We start from the raw sequence: 16,730 nt of genomic DNA, 5'->3' as shown, positions 1-16,730 counted from the left end.
CCTGCCTTCATATTCTGAAGCAGGTTGTGGTCCCTTTAAGAAATGGTATTTCTTGTTGATCTGTGATCCCTTTCAGATTCTCAACCATTCCTGGAGAAGGCATATCCTCCCCAGATAAGTTATCTTTCCAAGATGCCAGGGACTTTGATTCAATTATAAATCCTGGTCAAAAATCACCTCTTTGAAGTATTAATTCCAATAGGAGATCCAGGCTGTCCCAGCCCTCACTGGGTCTGACCTGCTTGGGCTATCCCAGCCCCCACTAAGACCCAATATAACAGCTTCCTTCAAGGAAGGTCTTTTTTCAGATGGGCCTTGGTAGGCCACTCAGCTATCAGAACCCTTCTGTCCACTAAGAACTGCATTCTCAGTGCAAAACTCCATTTTCCAATAGATCTGCCACTGTAGAATTCAGTATCTTGGTAAATTGATTTCTATCTAACAATAAACTTTCATTTTGCAACTAATAATTTGGGAATGAGTGAATTCTTTCACTCCTAGAATCTGTGGCCGATTCAAAGGGGATTGTTAACAACTCTCTTATAGCCACTAACCTCTAGACCACCAGGAATCTAGACCACTCGAACCATATCAATTCTACTTGGTATAAGTAAATCATGGAGTTATTCAAATAATACAAGATCATTAGAGAAGAGAGAGTGCATTAGGAAATGGGAATGCTTGAGAAGGTTTCACAGACTAAACAATATATGGCTGAACATAGAAGGAGATGATGATTTGGAAAAGGAGAGTCAAGAAAAAAAGTCTGTTCACAATTTGGGGGGAGAATGGAGTAAAATTCAGGCAAACGCACAAAAAGAGGAAATGGAGTCTGGTTGAAATATAGTATAATAAAGGGGAATAACGTGCAGGCAACCTGTGAAAGTAGTTTGGTACTAGGTTGTAGAGAACCTTACATACAAGGCCTTTTATTTTATCATCAAGTCAATGTTGTGGTTGTTCAGGCATGTCTGACTATCCCTGACCCATTGTGGAGTGGTTTGCCATTTCCTTCTCCAGCTCATTTTATGGATGAGGAAACTAAGGCAGAGTTGTGTCTTGAGAATCTTAAGCACCTGAAGCAGGATTTGAACTTGGGAAGACAAGTTTCTGACTTCAGGTCTATGGTGCCACTTAATTGCCCAAGTCAATAGGGAGCCATGTAAGGCTTTTGAGCAAGAATCAGACATAGATCTTAGGAAAACATTTTTCCAACTGTAGGAAGAACGAATTGGAATGGGGATAAACTAGAAGCAAGAAAACAAATTAGCAAGCCATCACAATAGTCCAACAGTCAATTATTTTTCCTTTGTGTTTTTATTTTGGTATCATTCTGTGCCTGGGTGGAAAAGAACTGATTTCTGGGAGTGTAGGCCTTGTGATCTGGTAGACAAAAAAACATTCCCTGTTGCAGGATACGTAGTTACTGATACAGACTTTTTTTTAGCTTTCTGATAAGAGCATATTATTGACTTGACCACTTAGTTTCCATTTCATGACCACGGGTGGTATGCCTGTTGTAGTCAGCTGCTGTGTGAACATGACACAAGGCTTAGCCAGGAAAGAGAGATTGGTAAATGCAACGCTGCTATTGAAGAGACAGTCTTGGTAGCAAGCAGGAAACAATACAGTTGAGCTCTGCCCCACCGCTACTCACACAGATCTGGAAAACAAAGCAGACCAAGCCCTGATCAGGAAATCCAAGAAGAGTAAAACATTCCCAGTGAGTCATTTCAGCCTAGGCTGGCAAAGGCCAATGCGAGGAAGAGGCCTGCAGACACTGAAGGAAGGGACCTACCCAAGGACAGCTGCTATGGAGGATTCTATCACAGAGCAAGAAGAGACCCCAGATCCAGCACAGAAGGGCTAACCTAAGAAGCAGGAGTCAAGATTAAGTGCTGACTGGCAGCTCAATTGCTCATTGCCCCAGGCCCAGCTCATAGAACCAGGGCTGACTGAGTAGCCCACTTAAGTCCCAGGTTGAGTAGCAGTAAAGGGCTTTAGGCTGTGTCCTTAGCAAGGATCAAATTCACACACAAATTAGCAGCTCTGGCCCCAAGAGCATAGTGAGGGTTTAAATTCCATCTACTAGCCCAGTATGAAACTTTTGTTGGAATTTAAATTAAGGCAGGAATGCTCTCAAGCAGCACAACTTTTTGATTGGCTGATAATGGTTTGGCCCACTAGCAGTCTACTGGAATTCCAGCCAGAAGCAAACCAGCTGGAATATTGTACAGACCCAAACCCAGGTTAGGAACTCTAACCAGAAGGAAAATAATCAGATTTTGCTTTGATCACTTTGGATCTCTTTGAGAACACTGGAAACCTGCAGGTTCCCTAGCCTGAGCTGTTCCTGAAATAGTTGAATAACACCTCATCAGTACCTCAAGAAATTAGAAGCAGAATTTAGAAAACACAAACTTAGTTCCGACATTCTCTCTAGAAGTATACCAAACCTGATCCTAACATAAACTCTGAAATCAGGAAGTAAAAGTGGAAGAAGGAACAAATAAACTGTTTTGGTGACAAGAGACAATGAAGAGAAAAACATGAAAAGAATGATTTCAAAGCATCTACTTTTGTATGTGGTTAGTGAGGGAATTTGTTTTGATTAACTATATGTTTGCAATGGGTTGGGAATGGGAGAAAGGAGGATTTTAGGATTAATGAAAAAAATAAAATTTAATAAAAAAAAAAGAAAAACTAACGTAAACCATATACTCTATGGTCAATCAATAATGAATAGTATAATTTTTATGATCATTATTACCTACAGACTCTTAACTTAAAGGGAAAAATAGTATAGTGAAAAGAACATTAGATTTAAAATATCAGGCTGTGTGATCATTGGCCAGGCACATAATCTCTCCAAAAGGAGCTAATAGTATTTGTGTGTAGTAACCAGCTATGATTGCTATGAACATCAAATGAGTTTATGTATATATGGTGCTTTTTCAACTTTAAAGTACCACATAATTATAAGATAGCTAGATGATTCAGTGGATACAGCTCTGGGCTTGGAATCAGGAAGACCTGAGTTCAAATCTAGCTTCAGATACTTATTAGCTGTGTCATCTTAGGCAAGTCACTTAACTCTGTTTGCCTTAACTCACTGGAGAAAAAAATGGCAAATCATTCCAGTGTTTTTGCCAAGAAAACTTCATGGATAATATGGTCTGTGGAATCATGAAGAATTGAAAACAACTGAATGACTGAATAGGATACATACATACATACATATAATACATACACATATATAGGAATGTTTGAATATTCTGTCACATTATTATAGTTTGGAATCTATGGAAAAGCAACTTCAAAATGTATCTACTTCTAACTAATCTCCATATTAAAGAAAGAAAGAAAGAAAAAGAAAGGCTTTCTGGACCCTAGTGAATGGCCCACTTATTCGAACTATATTTGGTACAATAAAATTCTAGCACAGAATAGGAATTTGAACAATTTGGAGTTCACCTTAATGAGATTTGACCTATGTAAAGTAGGACATCCCTTAAAGGCAAGCCTTACTTGGGGACAGATAAAAGGCTATGTACTCCTTAGCATTCTGAACTAAGAATTTGAGAAGTTAGAGCAGGAAGAAATCTTAAGAGATTATCTGGTCCCAGTCTCTTATTTTATAGAGCCACAGGAGCAAAGTCATTTTTCCCAGAGGTAGTATTTGTTTTGTTGTTCAGTCATTTTTCAGCCATGTCTGAACCTTTGTGAACGGACCCCATTTGGGGTTTTCTTAGCAAACATATTGGAGTGACTTGCCATTCCCTTCTCCAGCTTATTTTTACTGATGAGGAAACTGAGGCAAACAGAATTAAGTGACTTTCCCAGGTTGTGTCTGAGGCTGATTTGAACTCAGAAAGAAATCTTACTAACTCCTATCCATTGTAGCTGCCTTATACATTAGTACTCATAAACAAAAACAAACATTGAAATACATAACAATATAAACTCCATGCTACTTAGCATTTACTTTTTCAAAAGAGGTGTACTGACTTTGACAAAATAATGTCAATATTGTTTTATTTGCTTTTTTGCCATATTTTCAATTCCAACTTGTATTTTTTAAAATGCAGAGATACCAATGAATAGCTGAGGGCCATCAGTAACAAGTGATCATAAATAGAAAAAGGTATAATATTTGATTCATCTAGTTTTATGCTGGAAACAATACAAAAATAAAACTTTAACAAAAGGCAGTCAATTTGATTATGGGCCATGTGTCTTAAAACATACACACACACACACACACACACACACACACACACACACACACAACCTTTTGTTAGAAACAGAAAAAAACCCTCACCAATAAGTAAATGTTTGATTTTCTTTTAATCTATGTTTTTTCTACATCTTGCTCATCTGGTTTTCTTTTCATTAACCAGGTAGCAATAGTAACCGATCTAGCACCCGAAGTGTGCTCAGTGTTAGCAGTGGGATGGAAGGTGACAATGAGGTAAGACTGGGAACCTATCTCACTCATCAAAAATGTTAGTTTTAGGATGATTTAAAATTCTGTTTCTCAAAAGAACAATTTAAATATTTAAAAAAAAGATTTCATAGAACTTTCCCTATAAATAATAGGAAATATTTATAAACATATAATATTTATAATAGGATTTAGGCAGTTCAAGAGAACTAACAGTTTAATTCTTGTCATCTTGGCTAGGATATAAGAGACTAGGAAAGCACATTGCTTCTTGCTGGGTCAGTACCAGAAAGTCATCAGAACCGGTTGATGATATTGTTGACAATAGTTGAGCTTTCTGACACCACTTTCTGACTCCTCTCCCTTTAGGTCACACCTGTAGAGGTCTTTCTGATGAGTCAGTTGATGATAATTGTCCTTACCTTCCCCCAATTAATTTCATCTTGAAATTGGAAATCATGATAGTCTTATATATAAATGTGTAATAATTGACCAGATCTGAGAACCATTCTTTCATAAAATCCTGCTTATTGGCTCTTGAGAAGACTTAGAAATAATAATTTTCATTGTACATGAATGGTGAAACTTATTTTTTTCCCCTTTCTTCCTGCTGGTTTTGCTTCCTGAAGGACAATGAGTTCCCAGAAGTTAATAGAAGCCGTAGCCCAGGTCCCCTGCCCATGGACAAACCCCCCATCAAGCCATTGGAAAGGCCTCCCAGGATACCTCCTCGAGCTGCCTCTCAGAGGTAAGTTGGACCAGGATATTCAGTGTGTCTCAGCTGAGGGAAAAGAGCTTTGATCTTCATGAGACTTGATATAAATGGAGGGGAAAGAATAAGCATTTATTTAGTACCTACTAGATGCCAGGTACTGTGCTAAGTGCTTTACAAATATGATGTCCCATTCAATCAACAACATTAAGTGTTTATGTGCCCGTTAGGAGGCAGCCAGGTGGCTCAGTGGATAAAGTGCTGGGCCTTGGACTCAGGAGGCCCTGAGTTCAAATCCGACCTCAGATGTTTACTGTATGACCCTGAGTATGTCACTTAATCTCTGTTTGCCTTTAATCCACTGGGAGAAGACACTCAAGTATCTTGCCAAAAAGCAAAAAAATCCCATGGACAGTATGGTTTGAGAGGTCACAAAGAGTCAGTCAGACGTGACTGAACAACAACATATATATGCCATGCCATCTAAGCACTAGAAATACAAAGGCAGGCAAAAATAGTACATGCTTATAAGAAATATACACTTTTAATGGGGGGAGATAATATTTAATTCCTACATACAAGATACATAAAGAATACTTAAAGGTAACCTTAGAGAAGAAGACTCTAGAATTTGGAGGAGACAATGAAGTCTTCCCATACAAAGTAGCATCTGAGCTGAGAAAGGAAGCCAGGAATTCTCATCTGCAGAGGTGAGGAAGGAGAACAATCCAGCCATGACAGATGGCCAATGGAAAGGTGTGGAGATGGGAGATATGGAGTGTTGGTTGTAGGCAGGGAACAAGTTGTCTGGTATGATTGGATTTTGTAGAAGGGAGCAATATTATGCAAATGACAGGAAAAGACTAGATTATGAAGAATTTTCAATTTCAAACAAAGGATATTATATTTAGTTTTGATGTATTAGGGAATCACTAGAATTTATTGCAGTTTGCAAATGGCTTAATTCTTAATTAAACTCATCTGGTGATATTAGAGTTTACTGAGTTTGGGTGGGGGGGATAGGGGACAGGAATGACATGGTCAAACCAATGCTTTAGAAAAATCACTTTGATAGATGGAGGGATGGATTGAATCCAAGAGAGAACTGTTTAGAAGAGAGAAACCAAATAGAAGGCAATAATCCAAGAGATAAAGGCCCGAACTAGACTGGTAACTATATGAAGGGAAAGAAGTGAACACACCTGAGAAATGCTATATAGAAGGAAGTTACACAATCCGGTAACTGTTTGGATGTGTGGAGTGATTTGAGTCAAGGATGGCATTGAAGTGGAAAACCTGTGTGACTGGGAACATGATGGTGTTCTGAAAGAAATTCAGAATGGGGGAAGGCTTTGGGAGGAAAGTAATGAGTACAGTTGTCATCATCTTGAGATTAAGATATCTATAGGGCATCCAGTTTGAGAAGTCCAATAGGCAGTTATAGATGTGTGATAGTTATTTCAGTCACGTTCAACTCTTTATGACCCCATTTGGGATTTTCTTGGCAAAGATAAGTATTTTGCCATTTCCTTTTCCAGCTCACTTTACAGGTAAGAAAACTGAAGTAAATAGGATCAAGTGACTTGCCCAGGGTCACATAGTAAGTATCTGAGGCCAGATCTGAACTCTGGAAGATGAGTCTTCTTGATTCCAAACCCAGCGTTTCATGTACTGTGCCACCTGAGTAGGGCTGAATTTCTAGCTCTAGAAATCATTTGCATAGAGCTGAAAATTGAATCAATGGATTTGTTGAGATTATCAGCTGAGATAATATTTGGAGAAAATAAAGAGGACTCAGAAAAGAGTCCTGGAGATCCTAAAGTTAATGAACATGACCTGGATAAAGATCCTGTAAAATAAGACAAAGAATAATCAGACCAGGCAGGAAAAGAATCAGGAGAAAGTGATGTTGTGAAAAGCCCAAATGGGAAACATCTATTTAGGAGGAAAAGTTGATCAACTGTACCTGTCTCTTGAGAGGTCAAGGATGAACCTTGAGAAAATATCATCTGATATGGCAAGAGAATACTAGTAACTGTAGAAAGAACAGTTTTAGTTGAAGGATGATGCTGGAAGCTAGACTTCAAAGGATATGAGAATTCAGAAACAAGGAAAATGAGAGCAAGTGAGAGTCCTGATAGAGAGTTTTGTCAAGGAGTTTATCCAGGAAGGGGAAAGGAGATAACATGGGATGATGACCAGCCAGGATCTTAGGATCCCAGGAGGGTTTTTTAAGGCTTGGGAAGATGAGTGTGTTTTTAGGTAAAAAGGATCAAGCCAATAGATAAGGGGAGACTAAAGATTGGGTGTGGGGATGAGGAAACTCTGCTGGAGAAGACAGGATGCTGTCAGAGGTGTGAGATAGGGAAAAGGGAAAAGAGGGAGCCCTCAGTGAATGACCTCAGTTTTTTTTTTCAGTTGAGTATGTGTGTGAAATGACTTCCTCTGTGGAGAGGGTGGGGAAAGGCATGTTAAGACAATAGAGGAGGTTTGGCAAAGCCAGTATGGTGAGTAGGTACAGAACAAATTAGAAGGAGGAGGATTGCCTTGCTGTAATGAGGGCCCAGTAAAGATGAGATAACATAAATGTGTAGTGGATGCAGTCAGCACAGCTTCCTGGCTCCTGTAGTTCTATTTAGCAGTATGTGAATAGGAACAAAGGAGGCAGATGAAGAGAGTAATCCTTGATTGGAATATCTGGTAAAGGGTCAGAAACAGGATGAGGGGGAACCAAGAGATTTGAGAAAAGAGCTAAATGTGTAATGAAACTAGTCCAAGATTGGAAAGGGAAAGTATGATCAAAACAGGGGAAGGGCAATGGCATGGGAAAATAATGAAAGAGGGAGGGATTGGAAGTGCTCATGAGGAGAAAAAAATAGGTTGGGAGCCATAAGACATAGGAAAGTTCTCTGAAAAGCTTACTCCTAGAAAGAAATTATATATAGTGAAAGGAGTTCCTGGATTTGGAGTTAGAGGTGTTGAGTTCAAATCTTTCCTCACTATTGATTATTCATTTAAATTTACTCCCCCCCCCCTTGAGGCCAGCTGGGGTTAAGTGACTTGCCCAGGGTCACACAGCTAGGCAGTGTTAAGTGTCTGAGATCAAATTTGAACTCCAGTCCTCCTGAATTCAGGGCTGGTGCTCTATCCACTTCGCCACCTAACTGCCCCCATTTAAATTTAATTAAACTCTCTGACCCTCAGTTTCCTTATTTGTACAGTGAGGAGATTTAACCAGAGGGTTTTTAAAGTCCTTTCTAGCCCAAATATTTGATAAAAATGGAAGCCATGATGCACTTATTATTAAAATGTCTATATTTTAATGTATTATAAAATTTTTATTTTAAATAATGTTTATAGAAACAGTTTAAATTTAATTTAGTATAAATTTAAGTTCCCAGTTAACAGGTTCATATGAGACAAGGTATTGTGGAGAATTCATTCTATTTTATATTTATTAGTTGACTTTTATAAGAATCACTTTGTTTCTCAGTTTCCTTATTTGTAAATAGTAAATGCTATAATTGCATTAAAATAGTAGTTCTATATATATATAACCTATATTGAATTTATTGCCATCTTTATGGGATGAGAGGGAAGTAAGAGAAAGAGGAGAAAAATTTGGAACACAAAAGTTTTACAAATATAAATGATGAAAACAATTTTACATGTATTTGAAAAAATAAAATAGTATTGAAAAAAATTTTAAAATAAAGTAAAATAAAATAGTAGTACTATATGCTCCACTGGTTGAAATGAAGATGAAGTTAAATGACAATATTTTTGAGAGTATAAAGCTCTATGTAAATATAAGGCATTGATTATTAATGTTGAAGTTGCTCTAAGCACATTGCTGTTCTTCTAAGGATTTTTCCCAGTAATTTGTAAGCCTTATAAGGCAAGGACTATTTTTATTTTTGCCTTTCTTTGGATCCCCAAGCTCTGCAAGTGCCTGGAATATTATAAATGCTTAATAATGCTTGTTGGCCAGACATAGTGGCAGGCATCTCTAATTTCTGCTACTGGGGAGACAGACTTAGTGGATCTTACCCAAGTTTAGAGATGGAGTAACCATCTTCTGTGTCAGTCCACAGTGGAATAGTGCCGTGAATGCCTTCTATACCTAACTGTAGATGATTCTACACTGACTTACCCTGGATAAGCTAGGGAGATGCAATCTCCAAAGAAATTTGCTGATTGATTACTGATTTCATTCTAATGCTAAGAAATAAACTAACAAGGCAATAGAGTTTTAGGGAACTTTTCAAATGTAGTGTTCTACCAGCTATAAATAATGAAATGCAAGAGTTTGTATGCTTTTTAATCCATCTGTAGAGTTCCTAATGTCAGCAGGTGGTATTTTCACAATCTCTTGGAAACTCCATAGTTCCCATTAACAACCCATATTTTGAAAATTTTCCAAACCAAATTTGAATATTTACTAAGTATCTTCTATGTGTAAAGCTCTGTGAATAATGCAACGAAAATTATTACATGATCCCTAACTTCATGGAGTTTATAGCAAGATAGATAGCTAAGAAATAAACAAAATAACTATGACAAAAAAACAGAATACCAAAGTGCAGTAACACCAACAACATGTCTGGATACATAGAAAATTGAGACATTATTTCCTGCAGGGAGAAAATGACATGTTCCTAAGATAAATCCTGAGGTTGACAGACATAAGTTACATCACTAGGGCAAGAGTTTCTTCTTCTATCCTGATACATCAGATTTTGAAGTTTTATATGGATGGTTCCTATTTAGGTTTGTCTAGGGAAAATGCAGACATTGTACTAAATTAAATCAATAGTAACCTAATACTATAGTTGTACATTTTAAGTGCAAAAAATTCTGACAATACAAATACAGGATGAGGAAAATGTATTAGCTTCAAGTATAGCAAGAAAAAGTAATGGGTTCTTTATTTGGTCCCTGAACTCATTATGAATGTGGCAATTGTAATGCCATTGTGGAAGAAGATAACCAATATGGTACTACTATGTTGTATTAAAATGAAGGAAAAGGGAAACAACCTTTCTTTTGTCCTTTAAATTATTTAGAGACTTGTTAGAAAATTATGTACATGGAATAGAAGAAGGGAGAGGTATGTTTGGAAATGAAAGATTTTCTAGAAACTATTATATCAACGAACATGTTTTAAAAAGAAAATTATGTCTAGATTAAGGGATATTAAGAAATTAGAGCAAAAGAAGGAAATTGGAAAGTATTAAGCAGAGAGAATAATTTGATTTATAAAAGGAGGGAAAAATAAGCCATCTGTTGAAATGTTAATTATTTAAAATTTTAGTGTGCTCATGGTAAGTACAAGACGAAAGGAAACTATGTAAAGCTATAGAAAAGGGTAAAAAAGATATTAAAGAACAATAATAATTAACTATTGCATAGGTAGTATATGAATTATTATTAGAATTTGCCAAATGCTTTTTCCTGTGAGGTAGAGGTGGTGCAAATATTTTTATACTCATTTTTCCAGATAGTGAAGTGAGGTCCAGAGAGGGGGGGAAGCTGTCCAAGATCACGCAGCTAATGTCTTCCTGATGACAAGGTTCCCTTCTCACCATCTTGCAACTTTTTCAGAGATATTGTGAAGGATCTCGGAATAATTCTTGACAAATATTTTGTGGGGTAAAGGTTTGTAAAAAGAAGTAGGAAAATGAAAATAAATTACATGGGAGTGGGGATGGCAGAAGCCATAAGAAAGGTCAGTTGTGTGGGGAAGGCTGGTAAGTACTGTTAGAGATAAAAGAGAAACACAACTTCATTTCTATCCCCATGAAACATTCTTAAATGCCAGGTCCTTGGAAGGGGGTGGCTGAGGGACAACAAAGTGAGGGGTTGAGGGCAGAGAGTATGGGACATCCCAGGAAGGCAATGGGTCTAAGAAGTTCAAAGAAAGTCTGTACCTTAGAAGGCACAAGATTTGGATCCTAGGAGTGGAGAAGTTATCCCTCTGTCCCCATGCAGCTGTCCCTCTGTTCCCATGCTTCTAGCTTTCCAGGACAGGAGAATTTGTTTATATGGGGGTACTTTTCACTTTGTGGCCCATTTTCTAAAAGGGGGAATTTCTTTGTTACTTAATCTCTAGAAGGAAGAGAGAAAGAATTCTTAAACCCAAACTGTACTATCTGTATTTGGTGTCTTACCTTTCTTTCATCCCCTCTCTTAACTTTTGTTATCTCTCAGCTAGAGATATTTAAGAGAAAAAGGTTTTTTTTTCCCCAGATCTCTGTCAGAGATTCTGGAAGGATAGGGTGCCCTGAGACTTGGGAATCTTCACCTCCTTCCTCAGGTAATCTGTACCTCAGGCTTATTCAAAGCTTAACAGCATCTTTTAGATGAAAGAGCCAGATTAGCTAATTGAGATAAATGAGTAGCTAGGTATTGAAGCATCTGAGATTTTGAGCTAGAAGAGGTTTAGAAGTCATCTATTCCAGAAGGGTCAAATTCAGGATAAGTGACACATACAATTCCCCATTGCAGCCCAAATTAAAATTAATTAATTAAAATGTAATTGGGCAATGTTTAATAAAATAGACAGAAGTAAGGTGCAACTCTAACAATGCTATTAGCATTAGGGGGGCCCTAAGGAGGTACATTTGTCTTGCAATTTGGTGCCACTGATCTAGTCTAATCTGCTATTGGAAAGATTAAATGATTTAAACAAAGTGACATAATGACAAGTAGTATTTGAACCCAGGATCTTGGACTCCAGAGCCTATGTTCTCTCCACTGAAGTATACTGTATTAGTAAATGAATAGAATTAGAATATTAAGACTGAGAAATCATATTTTCCTTTAGCCTGCTGTTAAGGAAACTTCCCAGGCAAATGTAATAACTCCTTAAAAGTCACTGAGCTAATTTATGTCAGAGCTAATTCTAGAACCCATTTCTCCTAACTCCTGTTATGCCTGCTGAGCCACAATGCCTAACATATTTTGTAATGTTTAGGTATAAAATATTTATTCATATTAAATGAGATAATATATATAAAACACTTTTTAAACCTTGAAGTGCTATATAAATGCTAGATATTAATTTATATTTTCAGCATTTTGTACTCTCAAGGATTTAAAATAAGGCTAATACTTATGTTATACCATTAAGCATCCTTCTTAAAATATGAAAATGATCAGTGATCGATCACCCATCTTCAGCCATCAATTTTCCACAAATGTAATGTTTTTAATTACATACTTTCTGATATAGCATATAAATTATATGTCATCTATTATAAAACATGCTACTGGTTAAAGATAATAAAACTTTCTGGAGTAGAATAGAAGTCACCTATCTAAGAAGATATGGGGGAAAAAGGAGACTTTCATGTATGCAGTTATTAAAGAGTTCTGAGGCTAGTTGGCAAAGGATAACAGAAATATTGGGGCAGCTAGGTGATGTAATAGATAGGGTATTGGACCTGAAGTCAGACCTGAGTGCAAATCCAGTCTTGGATGCTTACAAGCTATATGTCCCTCACAAATCATTTAATTCCATTTGCCTAAGTTTCCTCATTTGTAAAATGAGTGGAGACACCACTGCAGTATCTTTGTCAAGAAAATGCCAAATGGGATCATGAAGAGTCATATATAGCTAAAACCGCTGAGAAATAAATCAGAAAGATAGAGTTGACAAAGTTAATAGGCTATAGTCACACAAGAGTTTATGAAATCTTGTTAAAGAGAAGGAAAAATGAGAAAGAGGATTCTATGATATTGGCACCCAAATCAGAGAGGATTTCATTTAAGTGTAAAAAATTATTTGTTCATAAGATTTAATAAGAACATTATGAAAAGGGGAGGAGAAACAAGAGAAGAGGAGGAAAGACTGAAAATCTGATTCCTTTTTTTAAAAGTACTTTTTAAAAAGTTTAAATTGGTGAATTTGGGTTGTTTGGAAAATAATATAGTATGTCATTAAATCTATTTGCAAGCATATATGGCATACAAATACTTTTGATCCATGATTGCATCAATATAGCTACCTTCTAAAAGGGTAGATTATAACCCATAATAAATATTGGCAACCAAATATGTAAATAGCTCTTGTATATTTTTTTCAAAATCTCTGAACACATAGTCCTCTCTCTTGAAGGCAGAAAACAAGGCACCAGAAACCATCTTAGCTCTAGAATTCTTTTGTATTCTGATTCTGTGTTATACTGTGCTGTTTAAAAAGAGTTTATTTTCAATGTAAAATTTATCCACTCAATATTTAGGACAATGAAGTTGTCCATTATGTCCAACATCATTAAATAGGCATATGACAATGATGGACTTTGTTGTGTTGTCCTTCTTTTAATCTATACCCTAAAATAAAAGCCATCATTTCCTAAACTGCTTAGTGAGTCTCCTTTCCTTACTTTAAAAAAAATGTGCAAAAAGAGTCCTTCAATAAGCATTTGTTGAGCAATTCCTCCAACTGCAAGTTCTGGGTAGCATAACAATTATGTGAAAGAGAATGATAATTAAGGAGTGTCTGATTGTACTCTCTCCAATTGTTGGCTAGTTTCCATCATAATTAAATATGCATGTTACAACACATATGTGGAAATCTGCCCATTTGCAAATAGTTGATTTTATGAATAAATAGTCACTTGGACTTTATGCAAGTTTGAAAAGCCATTTATAGTCATTTAAAAAAAATAGAATCATGGCAAATGAGACTTTTAAGTAATATGAAATTAGTATGATAAACTAATCACAATAAATAGAATACAAGTATTCACCTTTGTCCCATTGCTGATCAACAAAGTTCTAGAAATGTTTGTGTTGGCAATAAGTCAAAAGAAATAAATTAAAAGCATGAACATAGGCAAAAAAAGGAAAAAAAAAAAAGATTACTTAGAAAACCCTAGAGCATCAGCAAATTAACATCTTGATATATTGTGTTTAATTGTCCAGTTAAATAGCCAGATACAATGTAAATCTATAAAAAAAAAAAAAAATGGAAGTTACTAGCAATCACCAAGCTGCTTCTATGCAACATTTTTCAGGATACCTACCTCAGATCAGTCATCTTGAGATACAGAGGAATATTTTACTATTTTAAGGTAAAGTACACATAAAACAGGAGATGAAAATAAAACCAAACGAATATAGAAAAGCAAAATACTCAGATTCAAGTATAAGCTTTCATTACTGTAGCTGTCCTAGAATTCTAGGTTATCCTGTGCTTCTTTCTCTTTCTCTTCCCCTTTCTTCCCTACCTCCAACCCTATTCTTTTCAGTGAAGACACTCAATCGATAGCACCCCCTGCCCCTTTCTTGTAATTACTCTTTTAGCCATGCCATAGGCTAAAACATTTTATTTTAATCTTGATTCACTTCTATTAAACTGATCTCCTACCCACTGGAGCTGCAGAATCACAACAAAAATTAACATTAACACACTGTTTTTACTTTATTGATCCTTTTTCTTTGTCTTAAAAAAAACAACCACCAAACACATTCATGTACATCTGGTCACAAGAAGTGGGTGTAAAAATAGGTATGCATGTTGTATGAGCGTGTTGTATAAACTGAGTTATACTATGGATCTTAACTTTGGAGTCCATCTAATTGGTTTCTCAACCAGCTTTCCCTTTTTTTCATTTCAGACCTCCTAGCAGAGAGAATTTCCATCCACCTCCACCAGTTCCACCAAGAGGTCGCTGACTCCTCCTCTAATATCTTCTTTAAAAAAGACTTTGGAAGAAAAGCAAGTGATTTCCAGCTCCTTAATGATGTCATCACTGATTTAATGTTGGACTGTACTCTGAGATTTCTCCTGGCCTTAAGATGTATTCCATAGTCAGACTGTCTCTGAAGGGACTCCTTAGCTGCCAAAGACTGGGAAGGCAGGAACTTCATTTCCTCTTAAACAAGCTGAGTGAGAAGTTCCTTGTTCCCTAGAAGACAGAAGACTTGGTTGGAATACATGCTTTTCACTAGGAGGTCTAAAAAAACACCCTAAGAATATTCATAAAAATGCGGTTTTAAATTTTATTTTACTGACATGTTCTTTTCATGCATCTTCAGAATACTCATACATAAAATGAGTTGCTAAGTAAGGATTACAGCAAGTGAGAGGATTCTGCACATAAATCTCAGGGGTTTGAATTAAATATCCATTTGCTTTTAAAAAACAATACTGTTCAGTGAACATTGAGTTATATTAGGGAATCTATGAACCAAGAGTATTAGGAGTTATTAATAATAATAGTGATAATAGCTAGGATTTATGTACCTCTTTAAGTTTTACAAAACATTTTACAAATATCTCATTTTATTTTCATAACAATCCTGGGAGGGAGGTGCTATATTATTCCTATTTTACAGATGATCAAACAGAGGCAGACAGAATCTACTCAGGGTCAAATTTGGACTCCAGTCTTTGGGACTTTGGGTCCAGTACTCTATCTACTGTACCATTTACCTGCAGAGATGCCACTCAATACTCTGAGTCTTAGAGAAGGGAGAGTATCCTTGACTTCTCTGCCATTTTCAAGCAAGGAATGGTAGAAGAGATCCCACAGTAAGTTTGGGTTTCTCTGTTTGCTTCCTCTATTACTGGATTGAGCAAGATGCCACCTTCTATGGGAGAAGGGAGATTGTTTTACATTGGGGGGGGTAAAATAAAAGCATTAGGGATTTTTTTTTTTTTTTTTTGCTTAATAATGATGGTGAGAATAACTGACAACTATATAGCACTTTATGTTTGCCAAAAGCTTTTCATGCACTATCTTGTGGGCCTCCCAACAACTCTGTGAGGTAACAACTACAAGTATTACTATTCCTATTTTCCAGAGGAGCAAACAAAGTTTCAGAGATCAATGACATGGTCACATGACTAATGAGTGACAGAGGTGGGGAACTGGATGCAAGTTTAAAAGCCTGTTCCTATTTTACACTTCCCAGTCATATATTTCCATCTCAAAGTAATCAAATTTGAGCATCTTACTTTATTTAAATAGAGAATATAAATTAGTATTCTCTCTCTCCCTATCCCCCATTTTGCACATTCCTATAAGCCACATTAGAACTATTTTAGGCTTAGAAATCTCATCCTGTTCCTTGAACTCTAAACCTCTTATTCTGGGCTCTGTCAATTTCTTTTTTACTTTGTTCCCTCCCCTATTCATGTGCATATATCCAAATAACAATAGTATTAAAATTCTGAACAATTAAGTTTTGCTGGATGAATCTTTAATGATAAAATGCTCTTTATTTCTTCAATCACCCTTCCAGTTTCACTTACTCTGTTACAGGGCAGACAAAGACCTTTGTTGATTTGACTTATGTCCAAGTTGTTGATACTTCCTCAACAATAATTTTGTTAAATTACAAGACAAAATGCTAAATACCTTCCTTCGGTTCAAAATAACTTGGTGAGCATGGGAGGGTATGATTTGGAATAAACACAGTCTAGGTTTACTGATCTTTTTAGACATTAAAACTGACTCTTGACTGTCTCATTTTTTTAGATGAAGCATTTTTGAAGACTTATTTCCCAAATGCAGTCAAAGAGTTGTCTAATAACTAGTAAGGCTTAGAGAGATCAAATAACTT

General features: G+C 36.3%; 1 protein-coding gene across 3 annotated transcripts in view; it reads left to right on the top strand.

Annotated features, from left to right (window-relative positions):
• The window catches only part of PIK3AP1 (phosphoinositide-3-kinase adaptor protein 1), a 135,824-nt gene extending 120,657 nt beyond the window's left edge, over positions 1–15,167 (top strand). Inside the window, exons 15-18 of one of the 3 annotated variants that reach the window (XM_074295958.1) lie at positions 4,401–4,471; positions 5,074–5,192; positions 10,657–10,728; positions 14,780–15,167. The gene's annotated coding sequence lies outside the window, so the exon portion shown is untranslated. Of the gene's footprint in view, positions 1–4,400; positions 4,472–5,073; positions 5,193–10,656; positions 10,815–14,779 lie in introns of all 3 variants that reach the window. The other 2 variants (XM_074295957.1, XM_074295956.1) reach the window with 2 other exon arrangements.
• Positions 15,168–16,730: the final 1,563 nt, after the last annotated feature.

This window comes from Sminthopsis crassicaudata, chromosome 2, assembly GCF_048593235.1.
Source record: "Sminthopsis crassicaudata isolate SCR6 chromosome 2, ASM4859323v1, whole genome shotgun sequence".
In the NCBI taxonomy this organism is placed as follows: domain Eukaryota; kingdom Metazoa; phylum Chordata; class Mammalia; order Dasyuromorphia; family Dasyuridae; genus Sminthopsis; species Sminthopsis crassicaudata.
This window is presented reverse-complemented; position numbering and strand designations above follow the sequence as displayed.